General features: G+C 39.0%; 1 long non-coding RNA gene across 2 annotated transcripts in view; it reads left to right on the forward strand.

Annotated features, from left to right (window-relative positions):
- Positions 1–484: 484 nt before the first annotated feature.
- The window catches only part of LOC108353374 (uncharacterized), a 52,307-nt gene continuing 32,279 nt past the window's right edge, over positions 485–20,512 (forward strand). The window contains exon 1 of one of the 2 annotated variants that reach the window (XR_010062552.1): positions 485–625. This is a non-coding gene — a long non-coding RNA (uncharacterized LOC108353374). Of the gene's footprint in view, positions 626–3,845; positions 4,450–20,512 lie in introns of those variants that run through there. The other variant, XR_010062551.1, reaches the window with a different exon arrangement.

The raw sequence follows: 20,512 nt of genomic DNA on the forward strand, positions 1-20,512 counted from the left end.
CTTTTAAGAGTCATCAGCACATATTGATATTTGGAAAAAACAAAGTTTTAGTTTGAAGAGATATCAGCTGTGGGCTCTCCTTGGGGTGTAATATCACTCAAGCATTTGGTGTATGCTGCATGGAAGGACCCTGAGAATGCCAAGCTAACTGCAAAAAGACAGGTATTTTCTGGTCCTGCATATATCAGTGAATAGAAAGTTTTTTCAACACTGGTAAGAAGCAGGAGGTTTGGAGCCTGGGGGGAGAGAGAATGAAGATGTTTACTATGCATGGCATCTCAGCTCCATAAACTAAAAGAGATCTGGATAAGAGAGGGAGTGAGAGACACACACCAGAGATGCTGAGCACTATAAAAAATGGTATATTAAAAGCATTTTATTTTATTTCTTGTAGGACAGTTAAAAAAAGAACCCAAAAGCTATTCTTTTTAATCTTATTTAGCATTAGATAAATATCTCCTTTATAAGACAAGATAGACTTTTTTCTAAAGTACTTTGGTAACTTGAGACATTAAAAAATGAATTTTGCTTTCTTTTTCCAGAAGCCAATAGCAATGTACATGAAGAAAGTACATCAGTAGTGAGAAAGAAAATTGCTGCACTTCTTCAATAATCATTTCCTTAGGTAAGTGAAATTTTATCCAGGTGTTTCTGAAATAATCTAACTATTGTCATTTCCATCAGTATATGTAGAAGGAACCATGATATAAACAAATGGAATTCACTGCTAGAGTAAAATCTCATTTAAGTAAATCCATATCTGTAAACTCAAGGAACTTTTCCAAGCAATTCCAATTGACATTCTTACACAAATTATTTTTATAATAAATGTAGTAAACAAAATACACCCATACATACAGTAATATCTTTGGAGTTAAGTTCACATCTTATTAATTAATCTATTATTACTTTGGAAGTAATAAAAGAGAATATGGATTGTGTTTGGTAGCAGGCCACAATCCAAAGCATCAATCCCTTTATGGTAATCTAATAGATATGAATTTCATTTCTTCCAAGAATGTTTAAACAAGATTCATTCCTTTTAGTATTCCTAGTCTCTTGATTTCTTTTTGGATATCACAGATCCCATAATGGTTTGGTTAAAAATGTTCACTACGGCATGATAATAAACTTAGTCTTAGAAATTCTCTGTTAGTTGCTATCTCTGAATAAGGAAGTTTGAATCAGATAAACTAACTTGACTCCACAGAGATGTCATACTTCTCTAACTAGCATTTGCACAATTTTGCCCATAATACTGTGTCTTAGCCAGAGTTTCCATTACTTTTACGAAATACCATGACCAAGGAGGGAAAAAAGCAAGTTGGGGAAGAAAGTGTTTATTATAGTTTATATTTTCTCTTTTAAAATTTTACTTAATAAAATTTTAGAGTTCAGATTTCATTCCTCTCAAAGCCCATATTCTGTTCTACATCCCATACCTTCTCCCCGCATTCCCAACTGAATGAAGCTGTCTCCCACTCCACCCTCAGTCTACCAGACCTCTCCACTCCCTGGGAACTCAAGTGTCTTGAGGGTTAAGTGCATCTTCTCTTGTTGTGTCCAGAACCAGCACTCCAATCTTAGAGGCCTCATATTAGCTGGTGCATGATGCCGCATTGATGGCTCAGTGTCTGAAAAATCACTGAGGTCCAGGTTAGTTAACACTGCTGGTCCTCCGACTGCGTTGCTCCCCTACTCAGCTTCCTCAGCTTTTCCCCAATTCAACCACATGGCTTAGCAGCTTCTGTTCATTGACTGAGTGTAAATGTCTGCATCTGACTCTTTCAGCTGCTTGTTTTTTCTTTGCTAATGCAGTCATGTCAGGTCCGTTTTGTGAACATGACAAAGCATGAGTAATTGTGTCAGGCCTTGGGGGCCTCTACTTAATCTGGTTCCCAGATATCGCGGGACACTGGAATTCCTTTTACTCAGGCTCCTCTCTGGTTTTGTCCCTTAAATTCTTTCAGACAGCAACAAATATGGGTCAGTTTTGATTTGTGGATGGCAACCTTATCCCTCACTTGATGCTCTCTCTTCGTCATGGAGTTAGTCTCTACAAGTTCCCTCTACCTACTCCTGGACATTTCACTGAGTCCTGATAGTCTCTTACCTCTCAGGTCTCTGGAATATTCTAGAGCCACCCCCACCTCCATCCTTTTAGTTCATGAGGTTGACTCTTTTCATTCATTCTGCTGGCACTCAAGACTTCAGTCAAATTCCCTACCAACACTTGAACATGTTCCCCTCTTTCCCTTACTGACTCCTTTCTCACACAGGCCCCTCACTCTTCCCTCCTGAGGTTCATTTCTTCTCCCTTTCAAGTGGGATTGAGATTCCTCTTTGGCTGTTCAGTTGGTTAAAATTTTATTTTTCCTTTTATAAAAATGGAATATTTTGTTTAATTTCAAATATTATTCACCTTTCTAGTTTTCCAGTCATAAGACTCCTATCCTTTCCCCAACCAGTTCTTCTATAAAGGTGTTCCCCTCACCAACCACTCACTTTCCCAGCACCCGTGACATTCCCCTACACTGGGGGTTCCAGCTATGGTAGGCCTAAGAGCCTCTCCTTCCATTGATATCCAACAAAGCCATCCTCTACTACATATACATTTGAAGCCATAGTTCTGTCCATGTACAGTCTTTGAATATTGGTTTAGTACCAGAAAGCTATGGGTCGTTGGCATTGTTGTTATGGGCTTGAAAGCCCATTCAGTCCTGGTAATCCTTTCTCCAAATTTACAAACAAGAGGTTTGTTTGCATTCCACTGGTTTGCCAATAACCTTCACATCTGTAATTGGCATGGTCTACCTGGGTCTCTCAGGAAAGATCTATATCCATTTCCTGGCAGCATGCACTTCTTAGCGTCATCAATCTTATGTAGTTTTGTGGCAGATCTATCTATCCATCTATCTATCTATCTATCTATCTATCTATCTATCTATCTATCTATCATCTATCTATCTATCTACCTCTATATCTGTCTCTTGTTATCTATATCTATATCTTTATGTATATCTTTATCTATATTTATATTTATATATCTTTATCTATATCTATATCCATATCTATATCTATATATATATATCTAAATATATATATATATATATAACTATCTAAATATATATATATATATAAATATATGTATGTATGTACATATATATATATATATGTATATATGTATAAATGTATATATTTGGTGGCTCCTACAGCTATGTGGTTTGGTGGAATTTTAGGATGGATTCTGTAGAACTAGGTAAAAAATGTAGAAATGCCAATCAAATTCCTTCCTGTTATTATGGACCTATTGAAGTTGAGGTTTCTCTGGACATCAAGCCATTCCTCTTTCTGTCCATCCTTCTGAGTCTTGTGTTTCACCTGAGAAAGAATAGTGGTAAAACCGCCTAAACCCTTTTGTCTGACCCTGGGAACACAGGAAGGTACATGTTATAGAACTGATATCTAATAGGAGTAGAGATCTGCCTTCTATAGTACATGATGGCCTGTGCTTTACTGATGTCTCATAGTTTTTGGATAAAATAAGGATTTGGGAGTATTATTTGAAGTAGGAACACAATATTGACAGTTATATTCACTCTATAACTGGTCACGCTTTATTGCTAATTTATTGCAAAAAATGAAATTGCAAAACGGAATTATTGAGTACACATTCAGGAATATATATATATATATATATATATATGGTGTCTTCTACAACTATGTGTGTGTATATATATATATATATATATATATATATATATATATGTATATATAAATTCTCCTATAAAGGAAAGTACAATACGAAAATAAAATACAATGCTCAATCAATTAAAGGTCTGTAGGGAAAATAATGGCCTTTGGGAAACAGAGAAATCCTAGGAAATTGAGTGTATGTCACAGGAATGGACCTGGAAATAGAATTCTTATCCAGAATAAACTCCTCCACCCCATGTTCCTAGATCATTTCTACCCATGCCATGTGCCTGACTAACTTTCTCCATTCAAAGCATGAAAACACTAATGTAGGAAAAAGAAGTCTGTAGCTTTAAAGAGGTAGAGTACATAAAACATTCCCCTGTGTCATAGGAGACACTTCTGGAAAAGGCACTCTCAAAACTGGTCACTGTTAGGAAAGCTGTTTAGCAGGTAGGCCACGGCAGTTCTCAGTGACATCATCATTAATCCCTCCCTCCAAAATCTCTTGTAACGAGGAGATCTCTATCTTCTCCTGTGATGTCACAAGTGTTGTTGTGTCTGCAACTGCCTCTCAGATATTCCTTCAGTACCTCTAGGGTTTACTAATTGGCCTCTAATTCAGAGTAAACAGCCTTTTGGGAGGGAGAACAAAGAGGATGAAAAGATCTGATATGGGAAGAAAAAAGGAAGCTGGCCTTCTGTCTTGGTATAAAAAAAAGAAAAGAAATAAGTGGTCCTTGGAACAGCTCAGTGAGTACTTGGTAGGGATTTAGTGGGATTGAGAAAGAGACTGCCTTGATCTGAGCCTCCCACCTATGGGAATCAGGAGTTGGGAGCCTCTCAGAAGCATCTGGACTTGCCTGTTTTTATTGTTCCTGGAAGTCAGAGAGTTTATATCATTAATTTCTTTATTCAATAGGCCAAGTGTTGTGAAGGGCACAGTTGTTTTCCTGACAGCTCATGGCCTTTACTCTTTTTGACAAGAAGAAAAAAGTCCTAAGGAAAAAGGTAGAGACAGATATAGTGTCTCTAGCTCAGAATAAACACCTCCATGTTTGCATATCTATAGTGCAGTCTGAGAAGCAGCATTGCTATTAGGTGACACATCATCATCTCAGTCTTCCCACTACTATTTCCACTGACCACCACTTTACTTTTCTGAGTCAATAGGTATGATTAGCTGTCAGTTTTTTCTTCTTTTATTTCTTTCATTTTTTTATGTTTTAGCAATTTTATTGCTTTTTTTAACTTGATATTTCTATATTTACATTTAATGTTATTTCATTTCCCATTTTCCTACCCAAAAGGTTCCTACCCGTATCCTTCCCCTTTCTTCTCTAACCCCCCCCCCCCAACTGTGCCTTCACATTCCCTTGAACTTGGAGACAAACCTAGAGAGGACCAATAGCTTCGGCTTCCATTCATGATGAACAAGGTCATCCTCTGCCACATGCAGTTTGATCCAAAGGTCTGTCCGTGTACATTCATTGAATATTGGTCTAGTATCAGAAAGCTCTGGTTCATTGACATTGTTGTTCTTATGGGATTTTAAGCTCCTTCACCTCTTGTAATCCTTTCTCAAAATCTGCCAGCAAGAAGTCTGTTTCAGTTCACTGGTTTGCTCTAGCATTAACTTCTGTAGTTGACATGATCTACCTGTGTCTCTCAGGAAATATCTATGTCCAGTTGCTGGCAGATTGCACTTTTTAGCGACATCAATCTTATCTAGTTTTGGTGGCTGATATATATATATATATATATATATATATATATATATATATATCCTGAATATACATATATTCTCCTTTAGGTGGCTCCTAGAACTATGTGGTTGGGTGGAGGCAACATGGATTCTGAGCAACTAGGTCAAGAATATAGAGTTCAGAAACGACAGTGCCAAATAAACTCCCTCCTGTTCTTATGAACCAATTGAAGTTGAGGTTTCACTTGCTCTCAAGCCATTCTTCTTTCTGCCCATCCTGCAGTATCTTATGTTTGGCCTTCAGAGAAATAATGGTAAAATGTATGACCCTCAAGTCTAGCAATGGGAACACAAAAAGGTAGATCGTGTAGTACTGATATCAAAAAGTACTAGAAACTGAATTCCATAGTTGTTTTGTCCTTTGCTTTTTTGAAAATTAAATTGGACACAGAAGTTTTGAGTACACATACAGGAATATTAATAAAGTATCTTATCATTGAATGTACAATGAGAAAGTGAAATACAATATTCATTCAGTTAAGGTCTGTAGGCAAAATACTGGCCTTTGGGAAATAGAGAAATCCTGGGATATGAACTGTGTATCACAAGAATGAACCTGGGAAACAAAAATTATCTAGAAGAATCTCCTCCACTCTATATTCCTAATTTGTTTCAAGCCGTGCTAAGCCCCTGACTAACTTTGTCCATTCAGAATATATAACCTCTAATGAAGCAAAGAGAAATCTCTAGCTTTAAAGAGATGGAGTATGTAAAGGTTTCCACTGTTAGACAGGAGAAACTCCTGGAAATTGCACTCCAAATCTGTTCAATGTAAGGAAAGCTGTTTAGCAGGTAGGCCATGGCAGTTCTCAGTGACATCATCATTAGGACTCCCAGAAAAATCTCTTGTATCCTGGAGAGACCTCGCTTCTTCTGTGATGTCACCATTGTTGTACTGACTGCAACTGCCTATCAGATATTGCTTCAGTACCTTTGGGTCTTCAAATTGGCATCTAATGCATTGTAAATAGCCATTTGGGAGGGCAAACATAGAGGATGAAGTGATCAGACATGGGGTGTAGAAGGTGACCTTCTGTCTAGGTATAAAAAGAAGAAACACGTGGTCAATGGGAAAGATCCTTGAGTCTTGGGTAGGTGTTGAGTAGGTTCACTGAAGAGACAGCCTTGATCTGAGCTTTCCACATATGGGAATCAGGAGCTGGGAGCCCCTCAGAAGCATCTGGCCTTCCCTGCTTGTTATTTTTCTTGGTAGTCAGTTAGTTTATATAATTCATTTCTTTATCCCCAAAGCCAGGTTTTGGGAAGGGCACTCTAGTTTTTCCTGAGAGCTCATAGCTTTAACCTTTTGTCAAAAAGGAAAAGGTCCTAACAGAAAAGGTAAGGCAAGTATTTTGTCTTCTGCACAGAGGAAATTCCTCCATGCATTGTATTCTAATAATGCAGTTTGTGTCTGGCACTGATATCTGGAAGGGAGAACTGCTTATACATGAGACTTCATCATATAAGTCTTTCAACTAGTAATACTCTGACTACCATTCCCTGACAGTGACCCCTTAAAATTCTGAGTCAATAGGTGTGAATAGCTGGAAGATTTCTTTTCTTTCATGTCTTTCATTTTTTTTTAAATTTTTAACTAATTTTATTGCTTTTTTAATTGGATATATCTAAATTTTCATTTAAAATATTTCCATTCCCAGTTTTCTGACTGAAAGATCCCTTACCGGTCCTCCTACACTTCTCTTACAACCACCCTTACTGCCCCTGGATATTCCCTTGAACTGGGAGTCAAAGCTAGGCAGAACCACGGGTTCTCCTTCCATTATCACCCAACAAGGCCATCCTCTGCAACATATGCAGTAAGAGCCATAGGATTGTTCATGTCCATTGTTTGAATATTGGTCTACTACCAGAAAGCTCTGTTTCATTGGCATTGTTGTTCTTATGGGTTTGAAAGCACCTTCAACTCTTCTAAATCTTTCTCAAAATCTACCAACAAGAAGTTCGTTTTCAGTTCACTGGTTTGCCACTAGGGTTCATGTTGTGGTTCTCCCTGCAGTTTTCTGTGTTTGATGCTAATTCAACTGCCCCAAAGTCAGGTGCATAGTCCTGTACTCAGAACTCAGGTTACTTCACAAGAACTACCTCCCCATTGAATGTGTAAAGTATAAGTGAGTGGCAGGAACAGGACAGAAGGAGGGTTAATTTGTGAGGAGAAGGAAGAATGGTCAGTAGAGATGTTTGAAGGAAGAGGAGGACACTAGAGGAAAAAAGAGGATTGTAAGATGACAGAGTGAGAAGCCATGGCAGGTGAATTTAAGATTCTGCTCTGTGTATTTACAAGTCGTTTTTCATATTCATAAGGGATGGGTAGTACCCTACGTGGTGTGTTTAAGTGGGCAAATATATCTAATCAACTAAATCAAAGATTATTGTGCTGTGTGTTTTTTATGTGAGGGTTTGAGTATGGGAGAGTGTGTGACGGCATGAAACACTGTGTAGCTGAGGACTGGGAAGGTGTTTATGCCAAGATATCTGGCAGAGAATTTCAGACACTTCGGTGCCAGAGTTAGCAGGATAAAACAAATATTTACTTTTTATTTTTATAGTTTTACAAGAATACAGTCACTTCCGTATATAATATGCTCTAGCTGTGTTTCTGAGGAAAAATCTATATTTGGTTCCTGGCAGAAAGCACTTCTTAGCTTCATCAATCTTATCTAGTTTAGGTGATATTTAGGTAGGTGGCTCCTTCTGCTGCTTAGGTAGGGGGAATTTTCATATGGATTCTGTGTAACTAAGTCAAGAATGTAGAATCCGCAAAGGACAATGCCAAATAGATTCCCTCCTGTTCTTATGAACCTATTGAATTTGAGGTTTCACTGGATCTCAAGCCATTCCTCTCACAGTCCTTCCTCTTCTATCTTATTATTCCTCAAGAAAAAATCATGGTAAAACATCCACAACCCTCTAGTCTGGCCATGGGAAAACAGTGAGGTAGATAATACAGAACAGATATCAAATGGGACTAGAGAACCTAATTCTATAGTCCATGTTGGCCTTCACTTTACTGATATCTGGTAATTTTGGGATAAAATAAGGACTTGGGAGTTGATCATTTCAAGTAGCTACACAATATTTACACTGTTATACTCATTCTATAACTGGGCCACCTTTCTTGCCAAAATCTTTGCAGAAAATGGAATTGGAAAACAATTTTTGAGTACACATTCAGCAATATTTATTAAGTCCCATATCGATAAATGTACAATAAGAAAGTGAAATACAATATTCATTCAATTGAAGGTCTGTAGGGAAAATACTGGCCTTTGGGAAATAGAGAAAACCTACAAAATTGTACTGTATTTCAAAGATTGTACCTTGGAATAAAGTTAATATCCAGAAGAATCTCCTCCACTCCATGTTACAAAATCTTTTCTACCTATTCCAAGCCCTTGACTAACTTTTCCATTCAGAGCATGTATCCACTAATAAAGCAAAGAGAAGTGTCTAGCTTTAGAGAGATGGAGTACATAAAGATTTCCACTGAATCTCAGGAGACATAACAGGAAAGGGCACCCTCAAATCTGATCAATGTAAGGAAAGCTGTTCAGCAGGTAGGCCAAGGCAGTTCTCAGTTACATCACCATTAGGCCCTCCATGAAAAATCTCTTGTAACCTGGAGAGCTTTATCTTCTTCTTTGATGTCTCTAGTGTCGTCAAGTCTGCATCTGCCTCTCTGGTATTCCTTCAGTACCTTTAGGGTTTAGTAATTGGCATCTAATTCAAAGTAAACAGCCATCTGGGAGTTAGAACAAAGAGGATGAAGAGATCAGAAATGGGGAGAAGAAAGCTGCCCTTCTGTCTTGGTCAAAAAAAAAAGGAAGAAATATGTGTGCTTGGGAAAGCCCAGTGATGCCACGGTAGGTTTTGAGTGGTATTGCTTAACAGATAGCATCGATCTGAGCCTCCCACATATGGGAATCAGCAACTGGGGTCCTCTCAGAAGCATCCGGACTTCTCTGTTCTTATGGTTCCTGGAATTCAGAGAGTTTATATCATTCATTTCTTTATTGCAAAAGCCAAGTGATGGGAAGGGCACTGTTGTTTTCCTGAGAGCGAATGACCTTTATTCTTTTTCACAAGAAGAAAAAGGACCTAAGGAAGAAAGGAAGGAAAAGTATTGTGTCTCTTGCTCAGAGTAAACTCCTCCATGCTTTATATATCTTTTGTGCAGTTGGTGTCTGACAGTGATATCTGGGAGGGAGAAGGGCTTCTAGTGGAGACTTCACCATCTCACTCTTTCCACTATTATATCATTTATTTCTCATATTTTTTATTTTTTACAAATTTTATTTGTTTTTAAACATTTAAATTTCTATATTTACATTTAAAATACTATATCCAGTAAGAGTTTCCACGAATATGATCCCTAACTGGTTCCCCTCCACTTCTCCTAAAAACCACCTTACCCTCCCTTCACATTTCCTTTAACTGCGAGTCAAACCAAGGGAAGACCAAGGCCTTCTATTTCCATTGGTGCCCAACAAGGCCATCCTCTGCTACATATGCAGTTGAAGGCATAGGTCGGTTCAAGTACAGTCTTTGAATATTGGTTTAGTACGAGAAATCTCCTGTTTTTGGCATATTTGTTCTTATGGGGTTCAAAGTTCCTTAAGCTCTTGTTATCCTTTCTCAGAATCTACCAACAAGAGGTCCATTTCAAGTCACTGCTTTGCCACTAGCATTCACTTCTTTATTTGACATGCTCTAGCTGTTTCCCTCAGGACATATCTATATCTGTTTCCTGGCAGAATGCACTTCTTAGATTCATCACTCTTATCTAGTTTTTGTGGCTGATGTATATATATATATATATATATATATATATACACACACACACACACACACACACACACACACACACACACACACACACATATATATATTTTTGTTCCCTCCTACAGCTATTTGTTAGGTGGTTATGTAGAATTTTAACATGGATTATGTGGAATGAGATCAAGAATTTAGAATTTACAAATGAAAATGTCAAATAGAATCCCTCCTGTACTTATGAAGGTATTGAAGTTGAGCTTTCACTGTTCCTCAAGCCTTTCTTCACCCTGCACATTCTCCTGTTTCTTATATTTTCCTTAAGAAAGAATCATGTTAACACATCTACAGCCTTCAGGTCTGGCCATGGGAACACAGGAAGGTAGATTGTGTAGTACCGATATCAAATATGACTAGAGAACAGAAATGTATAGTCCATGTGGACATTTGCTTTATTGATGTCTGGTACTCTTTGGATAAAATAAGGATTTGGGACTTTATCATTTGAAATAGGTACACAATATTTACACTGTTATACTCACTCTATAGCTGGGCCCACGCCATTGCCAAAATCATTGCAGAAAATGGAATAGTAAAACAGGATTTTTGAGTACACATTCAGGAATATTTATAAAGTCCCCTATCAAGGAATGTACAAATGATAAGTGAAATACAATATTCAATCACCTAAAGTTCTGTAGGGAATATACTGGGCTATACAAGGCAGAGAAAACTAGAAAATTGAACAGTATATCACAGGAATGGACCTGGAATTAAGTCCTCCTCTCCAAGTTCCCAGATCATTTCTACCCATACCAGGACCCTGACTAACTTTCTACATTCAGAGAATGTAACCCCTAATGAAACAATAGAAGTACTTAGCATTGGAGAGATGTAGTATGTAAAGGTTTCCACTGTGTCACAGGAGACAGTCATGGAAAAGACACCCTCGAAATTGGTCAATGTAAGGAAGCTGTTTAGCAGGTAGGCCATGGAAGTTCTCACTGACATCATCATTCGGTCCTGCAAGAAATATTCTTGTAACCTGGAGAGCCCTAACTGGTTCTGTGATGTTTCTAGCATTGTCCTGACAGCAACTGCCTCTCGGATATTCCTTCAGTACCTCTAGGGTTTACTAATTGGCCTCTAATTTAGAGTAAACAGCCATTTGGGAGGGAGAAGAAAGAGGGTAAAGAGAATAGAGATGGGGAGAAGGAAGCTGGCCTTATGTCTTGGCATAAAAGAAAAGAAAAACTATGTGGTTCTTGGGAAAACACCCTGGGAAGATGGCTTTAGTTCTTTAGTTCTATGGGTTAACCAAGATCATGGAGAAGTTGCTGAACATCCTAAAGACCTTTGGGCAGATGATAAATATTCTAGATACCTCTTTTTAGATTTTGATGGTCCTGGGGATTCTGTTGGTGATGGTAAATGTTTCCCAGGAAGAGTCATAGAACCAGATTGATTTTTTTGATGCTTTAGAGGACATGGAATTTTTCTGATATACTTGGGCTAATGGCACAAGGTCTAAATGATTTTTTTTTCGATGTGGACTTTCCATCATACCTTTGGAAATATAAAAAGTGTTATTGTATTTTGGAGTATAATTTTCACAATGACAAATTACTTTGAGGATGGAGAACACTTTCTGGAACCCTAGAGAGGGGTGAAGAAATTCCCTGAAACCCTAGGGCAGACAGTGAACATGCCTTTTTGGTAGAAGGCGGAGGTACTTGAGCATCCTGGGACAATATGGTATATCCAGCATGCCCTTGTAAGGATTGGCAGATTTCCACAATTCCTTCATCATTTTTGGAAAATTTCAAGACCCTTTGGACAGATGGAGAACGTGTGGGACTCACGTGAGGAATGTTCTAGCTTTTGGTGTCTCTTTGGCAGCAGAAGATGGCAAAGGATCCCTTTTGGCAGAAGGGGTAATGTTGAAACTGTCTTCCTTAGAGGAGAAATTTCTCAAGAGTCCATCAGAAGGGTCAAATCTTAACCCTTTGTTTCTAGAAACTGGATGACTGTGGTCCATTTTGGTAGAGGGAGAACGTCGACTATTTCTCCCCAGAGTGGACATGTGAAATAAATCTACTTGGGTAGATGGAGATAGTTGTAAAGCATGTTTTTCAGATGCAGTAGATCCTAAGACATCCTTCTCAGATGAGGAAGGTCTTAATGTACTGTGTATATGTTTAGAAATGCTGACTGTGATATCAGAATGGGGGGGTAGGTATTAGAACTACCTCAGAAGATGTGACCTCTCCTAGAGCATCATGGACATATGTGAGAGGGCTGAGAGCCTCATGAGCAGATAAGGATGTTTCTAGATATTTTTGTGTAATTGAGGAAGTTCCAAAAAAATTTCTTCTGCTGGAGAAGTGGAAATAGAGTTCTGTGTAGAAGTGGCAGGTTCCAAAGCCTGACTGGTAGGCAAAACAGGGTCCAAGGCCCCTTCAGAATATAAGGTAAAATCCAAAGTCTTTGATGTACTTTGCAGATGTTTTGGGCCCGATTTTGGGTATAAAAAAGGACTGGCAACCATTTGTTAATATTTGGAAGAGTGTGTAGCATCTTCTGTATTTGGGGAAGATGGCCTGATCTTGAGGAGATAAGGAAGTTCAAATAGTCCCCTGTGAAACCTGCAGAGGTCATATGCATTCTTTTGCACAAATGGAAAACAAGGAATCAATTTCCTCAGATATCAAGGATGCTACAGCCACTAGTGTTTGCATTTCATGTTCCACCACTCCTGGTTCACATATGGTTTGATCCATAATGTTTTCTACAGATGGAATATGTCCAAGAAAATCTTTTGTATATGTGCACATCAACCAGCCGTTTCTAAGTGATGGCTGTGGGTAGAATGCCTTTAGTAGATGTTTCTTGTCCCACCGCCTCTTAATGAGATAGAGTACTACTCAGAGAATCCTGCTTAGTTTTGGAAAATTCTAGCTTCTTGGATGTATCTGTGAAAATTTTGGAGCCTCTCCTTTTGGACAGAATGTCCTAGAGTCCTGTAAGTAGGTATGGAATGTTTTATCATCATTGCACATTGTATCAATATGGAGTTTGCAAAGCTCATTGACTGTGTGTTGTGATAAATTTGACTCTTTTGGGCCTGATGACAAGGCAGGAGGGTCCTTTTCAGTGATAGGTGATATGTGAATAATTCTCTGTTGTATAGGGACATTGGAATCACTGGGGGATATGGTGAATGTAGTAGATCACAGTTTTTATGTGCAGAAGGCACAAGAGTTCCTTGGGTGGACTAAGAATTTTCTACCACATCATGCGTGGGTGTGGAACTCTCAAGAGCCCCTTCTGAAGCTGGCAATGATCCTTGAACTAATGGTGTACATGCAGAAAATTTTGTCTCTGTTTGGACTGTTTTCTGTATTATGAGGTTCACTTGGGGATTTATCCCCCTTGGTCCATAAGTGATGATTTAAGCCCATTTTTAATAGTGGAGGACTTTAAAGGTCCTTTTGGTTTAATAGGGAAGTTTTGAAATCCCCTTTGTCAGCAGAATCAGTTTTCAAACTCATTTTACACGAAGCAGTTTGCATAAGTTACTTTGGTGGAGATGGGGGACATCTTTGTCTGTCTTTGTGAGTGAACATAGCTCTCTGCCCTGCTTTGCCAGTTGGCAAAGTTACCAAAGTCTCATATGGAGAGAGGGCATGACTTAATCTATTTGTGGAATATGAGAAATCACTGAGATTTCATTTAAGAGAAGTTATGCAGTCCTCTTTGTCTGATGGGGCCTGTTGTACCTCCCCTTGACCAGAGGGGTCTTCTCCAACACACTTTGGACGAGAATTGGAAAGATTGGAGACCTGTAGGATAGGGAATGAATATTTGAAACTCCTTTGGTAACTCTGCGGGACAGAGAGATGATCACTCAGGAGAGTGGGGAATACTGAGACTTCAGGTAAGGAGAGACTGCCACTTCTGCCAACCTGAGCCCACATCCCTAGAACAAGAGGAAACTGCATAGTGCCTCTAGACACATGAATATAGGAGCAGTCAAGCTGCAGGAGCCCTGCAGTCCAAACTGCACCTGGATCTGAACTGGTCAAAACAGTATTTTACACCGAAATTTCGTGTGGGGTGGGGAAAACTTAGACCATCAGAGGGTCAGAAACCCCTGACAACTCTGCTCACATTCCTGACTCAAGAAAAAAACATCAAGCTCCATCTGGGACTCCTGTGCTTAGGTACCTAGGAGCAGTAGGGGAAGGACATTTCTAGTTGCTGCCCTCATGGAGAGCTGAAGGTCAGCCCATGTAGTGACTTCAGGCCTGAGACCAGAGGTGAAACCAGCTTTTGTGCTCCAAGTGTCCAGCCTGATTGACTCAGGACACTCAAAGCAGAATTTCCATTGGGACCGGGCACTTACAGTTTCTAGTTGTCACCTGAACCTCACAGATCCTGTCCCAGAACTCCCTGCTCCCAGATTCTGTGGGAGAGAGAGCTGGTCACCCAGGAGTGTAGGCTCTTAGCACAGTTTTCATGTGTCTCATAAGTTTGGGTATGTTGTACCTTCGTTTTCATTGAATTGTAAGAAGTATTTAATTTCTTTCTTCATTTTTTTCCTCGTCCAGGTTATCATTGAGTACAGCGTTGTTTAACTTCCAAGTATATGTGTGCATTCTTCCCTTATTGTCATTGAAGAACAGCTTTATCCCGTGGTGGTCTGATAGGATGCATCGGATTATTTCTATCTTTCTGTACCTTTTGAGGCCTGTTTTATGACCAATTATGGTCAATTTTGGAGAAAGTGCCATGAGGTGGTGAGAAGAATGTATATCCTTTTGCTTTAGGATAGAATCTTCTATAATTATCTGTTAAGTCCATTTGGTTCATGACTTCTCTTAGTTTGTCTATGTCTCTGTTTAATTTCTGTTTCCGTGTCCTGTCCATTGATGAGAGTGGGGTGTTGAAATCTCCTACTCTTATTGTGTCAATTGCAATGTGTGCTTTGAGATTTAGTAAGGTTTCTTTTATGTATGTAGAGGCCCTTTTATTTGGAGCATAGATATTTATGATTTAGAGTTCATCTTGGTGAATTTTTCCTTTGATGAATATGAGGGCTCCTTCCTTATCTTTTTAGTTGACTTTTGGCTGCAAGTCGATTTTACTTGATGTTAGAAAGAATACTCCGCTTTGCTTCTTCAGATGATTTTCTTGGAAAGTTGTTTTCCAGGCTTTCACTCTCGGTAATGTCTGTCTTTTTCTCTGAGCTGTGTTCCCTGTAGTGCAAAATGCTGGGTCCTCATTCCATATCCAGTTTGCTAATCTGTGTCTTTTTAGGGGGCAATTGTGTTCTTTGATGTTTAGAGATATTTAGGAATAGTGATGGTTGCTTTCTGTTATTTTCATATTTTGAAGTTAGTTTATGTTTGTGTGCTTCTCTTCTCTGTTTTTTTGTGAAAAGTTTAATTTCTTTCTATATCTATGGTTTTACTTGCCACCATGTGTTGGACTTTGCCATTTATTATCCTTTGTAGGACTGGATATGTGGAACGATACTGTGTAAATTTGGTTTTGTCATGGAATATCTTAGTTTCTCCATCTATGTTAATGGAGAGTTTTTCAGGATAAAGTAACTGGGTTGGCATTTGTGTTCTCTTAGGATCTGTATGGCATCTGTCCAAGATGTTCTAATTTTCATAGTCCTTGGTAAGAAGTCTGGTGTAATTCTGATAGGTTTGTCTTTATCCTAAGGAAGGTCGCCCTCTAGATGCCATGAATTAACCAGTGCATCGAGTTTCTGCATTAACCCCAATGTCCCCTAATTCTGGCCGGTTCTCTTTGCACAGTGCTATCCCTCCATCTTCCCCACCGACCCTCTGCTCCTGTCCTCAGTCGCCCTCACTCACCCACAGAATCTATTCCAGTTTTCCTTTCAAAAAGGTGGATGCTTTCCCCCCTCACGGGCCTTCTCCTTTCCTGTGTCCTCTCGGCATTTGTAGATTTTAGATAGAATACGATTTGCCTCACAGCTGATACCATGCATAGGTAAACGCCCGCCATGTTTGTGTGTCTAGGTCTCAGTTCCCTCTCTGGCTGATTTGTTTTTCTAGTTTCATCTATTTTCTCTTAAGCTTCATGATGTCATGCCCCACCCAATGATGTCATACCCTGCCCCCATGTTGTGATATCCCTGCCCCAATGATGTCATGCCCCACCCCATGATGTCATGCCTCAACCCAATGATGTCACACCCCTGTCCCCGTGATGTCATGTCCCCAGCCCCCTCCTTGCCAGAATGTTTGAATCTATTCACCAGGTAACATTCTGAATGCTGCCCTGGCACCACACTCCTCCAGGCAACCACCATTTACAGTCCCTCTTTCTATCCTCTCCCCTTCTTCTCTGAGACAGTAGAGGACCCCTCTAGGTTCACCCTCTCCCCTGGCACATCAAGTCTCTGCAGAAATAGATTACTTGTGTCCCACCATCTCCTGAAAACGCAGCCCGGGTAGGAGAACAAAATCCACAGAGAGGCGTAGGGTTTAGTGACCCCACGTGAAGCCCGTTAAGCTCCTCTGCTTCTCCAGCCCTTCCCTCAGCTCTCCGGTGGAACTCACTGAGCTCCATCCAATGTTTGGCCGTGCATCTGTGCAGCTGTTTCAGTCGGCTGCTTCATTGAGCCTTCCAGAGGAAAATAATGCTACCCTCCCGTCTGCAAACACAAGAAAGGACCATTAATAATGTCAGGGTTTGCCGTCTGCCCATAGGATAAGTCTCACATCCGGCCACTTATCCTTTGACCATTCCCTCATTTCCTCTTCCATCTCTGTCCCTGTGTCTCTTACAGAGGGGGCAATTTCTGGGTCAAAATTTTGGGGGTGGTTTGTGTCCTTAACCTTCCACCATAGGTCCTCCGTGGCTACGGAAAGTGACCATTTCAGTATCTGTATCCCCATTGCTACGAGTCTCAGCTAAAGTCACCCTCATCGATGCCAGGGCAGCCTCTCCCATCCCAGATTGCAGGCAAATCATAGAGATAGCACCCACCCTGGACAGTCACTGATTTCAGTTTATTCTCTTGGCCCTCTGTCCCTCTTGCCTGTCTCTCCCAAGAAATGATTCTCAAACCCCATATCCCTTCCCATCCCCTCAGCCACCCAATCCTTTCCTTCCATCTGCCTCCTCTCATTATTTTATTCCTCCTTCTGAGTGAAATCAAAGCATTTTTCTTGGATCTTTCTTCATGTTTAGCCTCTTTGGTTCTGTAGATCGCAGCGTGTGAATTCTGTACTTTATGGCTAATACCCTCTTTTAATCACTTAAATTTAATCATGTACATGTTATTTTGGGTCTCAGTTACCTCATTCAGAACAATACTTTCCCATTCCATCTACTTGACCGCATCTTCACAATGTCCTTATTTTTCATAGCTGTGTAGTATTCCATAGTGTAAATGAACCACATATTCTGTAGCCATTCTTTCATTGAGGGGCATCTCGGTTATTTCTATTTTCTACTCATTATGAAGAATGAAGCTAGGAACATGATGGAGCACGTGTCTTTGCGGTATGGCATATGTCTTTTCAGACATAAGGCCAGGAGTAGTACAGCTAGGTCTATAGGAAGAATATTCCTCGTTCTTTCAGAATCCACTGAATAGATATGCAATGTCATTATTCAGTTTTGATCTTCCCCGGCAAACGGTATTTGTATCCTTATATTTATCAGCTTCCTCAAAGGAGGATGCCTCTAACTAGACCTCTATCATGTATTAAGGAGATCGCATATGAACCTTCTGTCTATTTTAATTGTTCAGTAAATGCTAGAGCCTATGACAGGGAGCCAGAGAGGAAATTTGATAATGGAGGGTGGAGGATGGGGTTAGGTAGAGAGTCAGAATAGGGTAAGAGAGGTATAGTATTATTACTATATAATAATTTAATATACTAACATAATATATAAATATTAATTATATTGAATCATGACATTAATATTTAATAATTTAATATATTAATGTACTATATCTTTATTTATTATTTATTATAATAATATAATTCAATATATTAATATACTAGAGTAATATTTATTATATATTAGCATAACTTTGATATATAACAATTTAAAATGTTAATATAGTATATTAATATTACTTATATTATTATAATATTAGTATATAATAATTTAATATATTAATTTATTATATAATATTATATATATGTATATACACACACACATAAATATACTGCATGCTATGCAACATCCACAAAGTTAACTCCAAGTGAGCTCGCATGTTAATGGGAAATCCTGAGGGTAGAATATTTTTTTTTCAGTTTTGTTTGCTTATATGGTGGATCACTTTGATGGGTTTTCCTAGATTGATCCACTCCCGCAACCTCAAGAGGAAGCCTACATGATGGCACTGAATGGCGGTTTTGATATGCCCTTGGATATTATATTGGAACATTTTACCTAGTAATTTTTCCACCAATGTTCGTAAGGGAAATTCGTCTGAAATTCTTCCTTGTTGAGTCGTTTGTGATTTAGGTGTCAGGGTGACAGTGGTGACATGGAATCAGTTTGGCTACTTTCCTCCTGTTTCTGTTTTTTGGAGTAGGTTGAGAATTCTTTGAAAATCTGGTAGGAGTCTGTACTCAAACAATCTGGCCCTGGGGCTGTTTCAGTGGGGAAACTTAATTACTGTTTGTGTCTCTTTAGGTGTTATAGAGCTATTTACATAGTTTATCCTACCGGAATTTACCTGTGATCAGTGTAATCAGTCTACACAATCATTCACTTTGTTCAGAGCTTCTAATTTTTGAGACAGCAGGTATTTGAAGTGAGACCTAAAGATTCTGTGACTTTCATCAGTGTCCATTGATACGGCTCCCTGGTTCAATTCTGCTTTTGTTATTTGGATGATTTCTCTCAACCTATTAGATTATCTGTCTGTGTGTTTGTCTGTCAGGTTGATGTTCCAAGGAACCAACTCTTGGTTTTTTTTTTTTTTTTTTTTTTTTGATCTTTGTATTCTCTTTGTTTCTGATGGATCACTTTCACCCCGAGTCTGATCATTTCTTGCTGTCTCCTCCTTTAATATGTATTTGCTTCTTTATATTTTAGAGATTTAGGGTGTGCTGTGAAGTTGCTAGTGTGTGGTCTCTCCGGTTTCTTTATGAAAGTGCCCAGTGCTGAATATGCAAGTTCCTCTTAGCACTGCTTTCCTTATGTCCCTTAAATTTGAAGAAGCTGTGCCTTCATTTTCACTAAATTCTAGGAACCCTTTTTGTTTTTCATGTCTTCTCGGTACTGGTTGTTTTTAAGTTGCGAGCTGTTTAATTTCAATGAGTTCATACACTTTTTCTTATTGTTGAAGTCCAGTTTTAATCCGTGGTGATCTGAAAAGATCCAATGGTTAGCACAGTCTTTCTGTATCTGATCTGGCTTGTTTAGAGTGGGAGAACATGGTCAGTTTATGATAAGGTTCCATGAGGTACTGAAAAGAAAGAGTGTACTTTTGTGTTCGAGTAAACTATTCTGTAGATATCATTGAGGTCAATCTAATTGAACCCCGTATTAGTTACATCATTTATATTTTTTTAGTTTCTGTCTCAATGGCCTGTCCTTGGTGAGAGTGGGACATTGATGTTCCCCACTATTAATATTTGAGGTTCGATGTGATATTTAAGCTTCAGGAATATTTCTCTCACCAATGTTGCTGCTTTTGTCTTTGACACATAGACATCCAGAACTGAGATGACATTTTGGTGGCTTTTTCTTCTGAAGCATATGAATTGTCCTTCCCCATCTCTTTTGATTACTTTTGGTTGAAAGTCTGATTTGCCGGATGTTAGAATGGCTACACCATCTTGTTTCTTGTGTCCATTTGCTTGGAAAACTTTGCCGATCCCTTAGTCTGAGGTTGTGTCTATCTCGGTTGCTAGATTGTGTTTCTTGAGTGCAAAAGAAGGATGGATCCTGTTTTTAAATCCACTGTATTAGCCTGTGTCCTTTTACTGCTGAGTAGAGGCCATTAATGCTTAAAGGTATTAATGAGAAGTGATATTTAGTTCATGCTATTTTGATGTTACAGGAGCAGTGCTTTTTCTTTGCTTGCATATTTTTTGGTTTTTGTTTTTTCGATTGGGATGTTTGAGTGTTTTTGTGAGTATTAGATCTGTTCTGTAGGGTGCATGATTTTTTTGTTTGCATGTTTTTGTTTTTTGTTTTTGTTTTTTGGAGAGCTGTAAGAGTATGCGTGAGAATATGAGATCCCTTCTG

This window comes from Rattus norvegicus (assembly GCF_036323735.1).
Source record: "Rattus norvegicus strain BN/NHsdMcwi chromosome Y unlocalized genomic scaffold, GRCr8 chrY_unlocalized_7, whole genome shotgun sequence".
Lineage (NCBI taxonomy): Eukaryota > Metazoa > Chordata > Mammalia > Rodentia > Muridae > Rattus > Rattus norvegicus.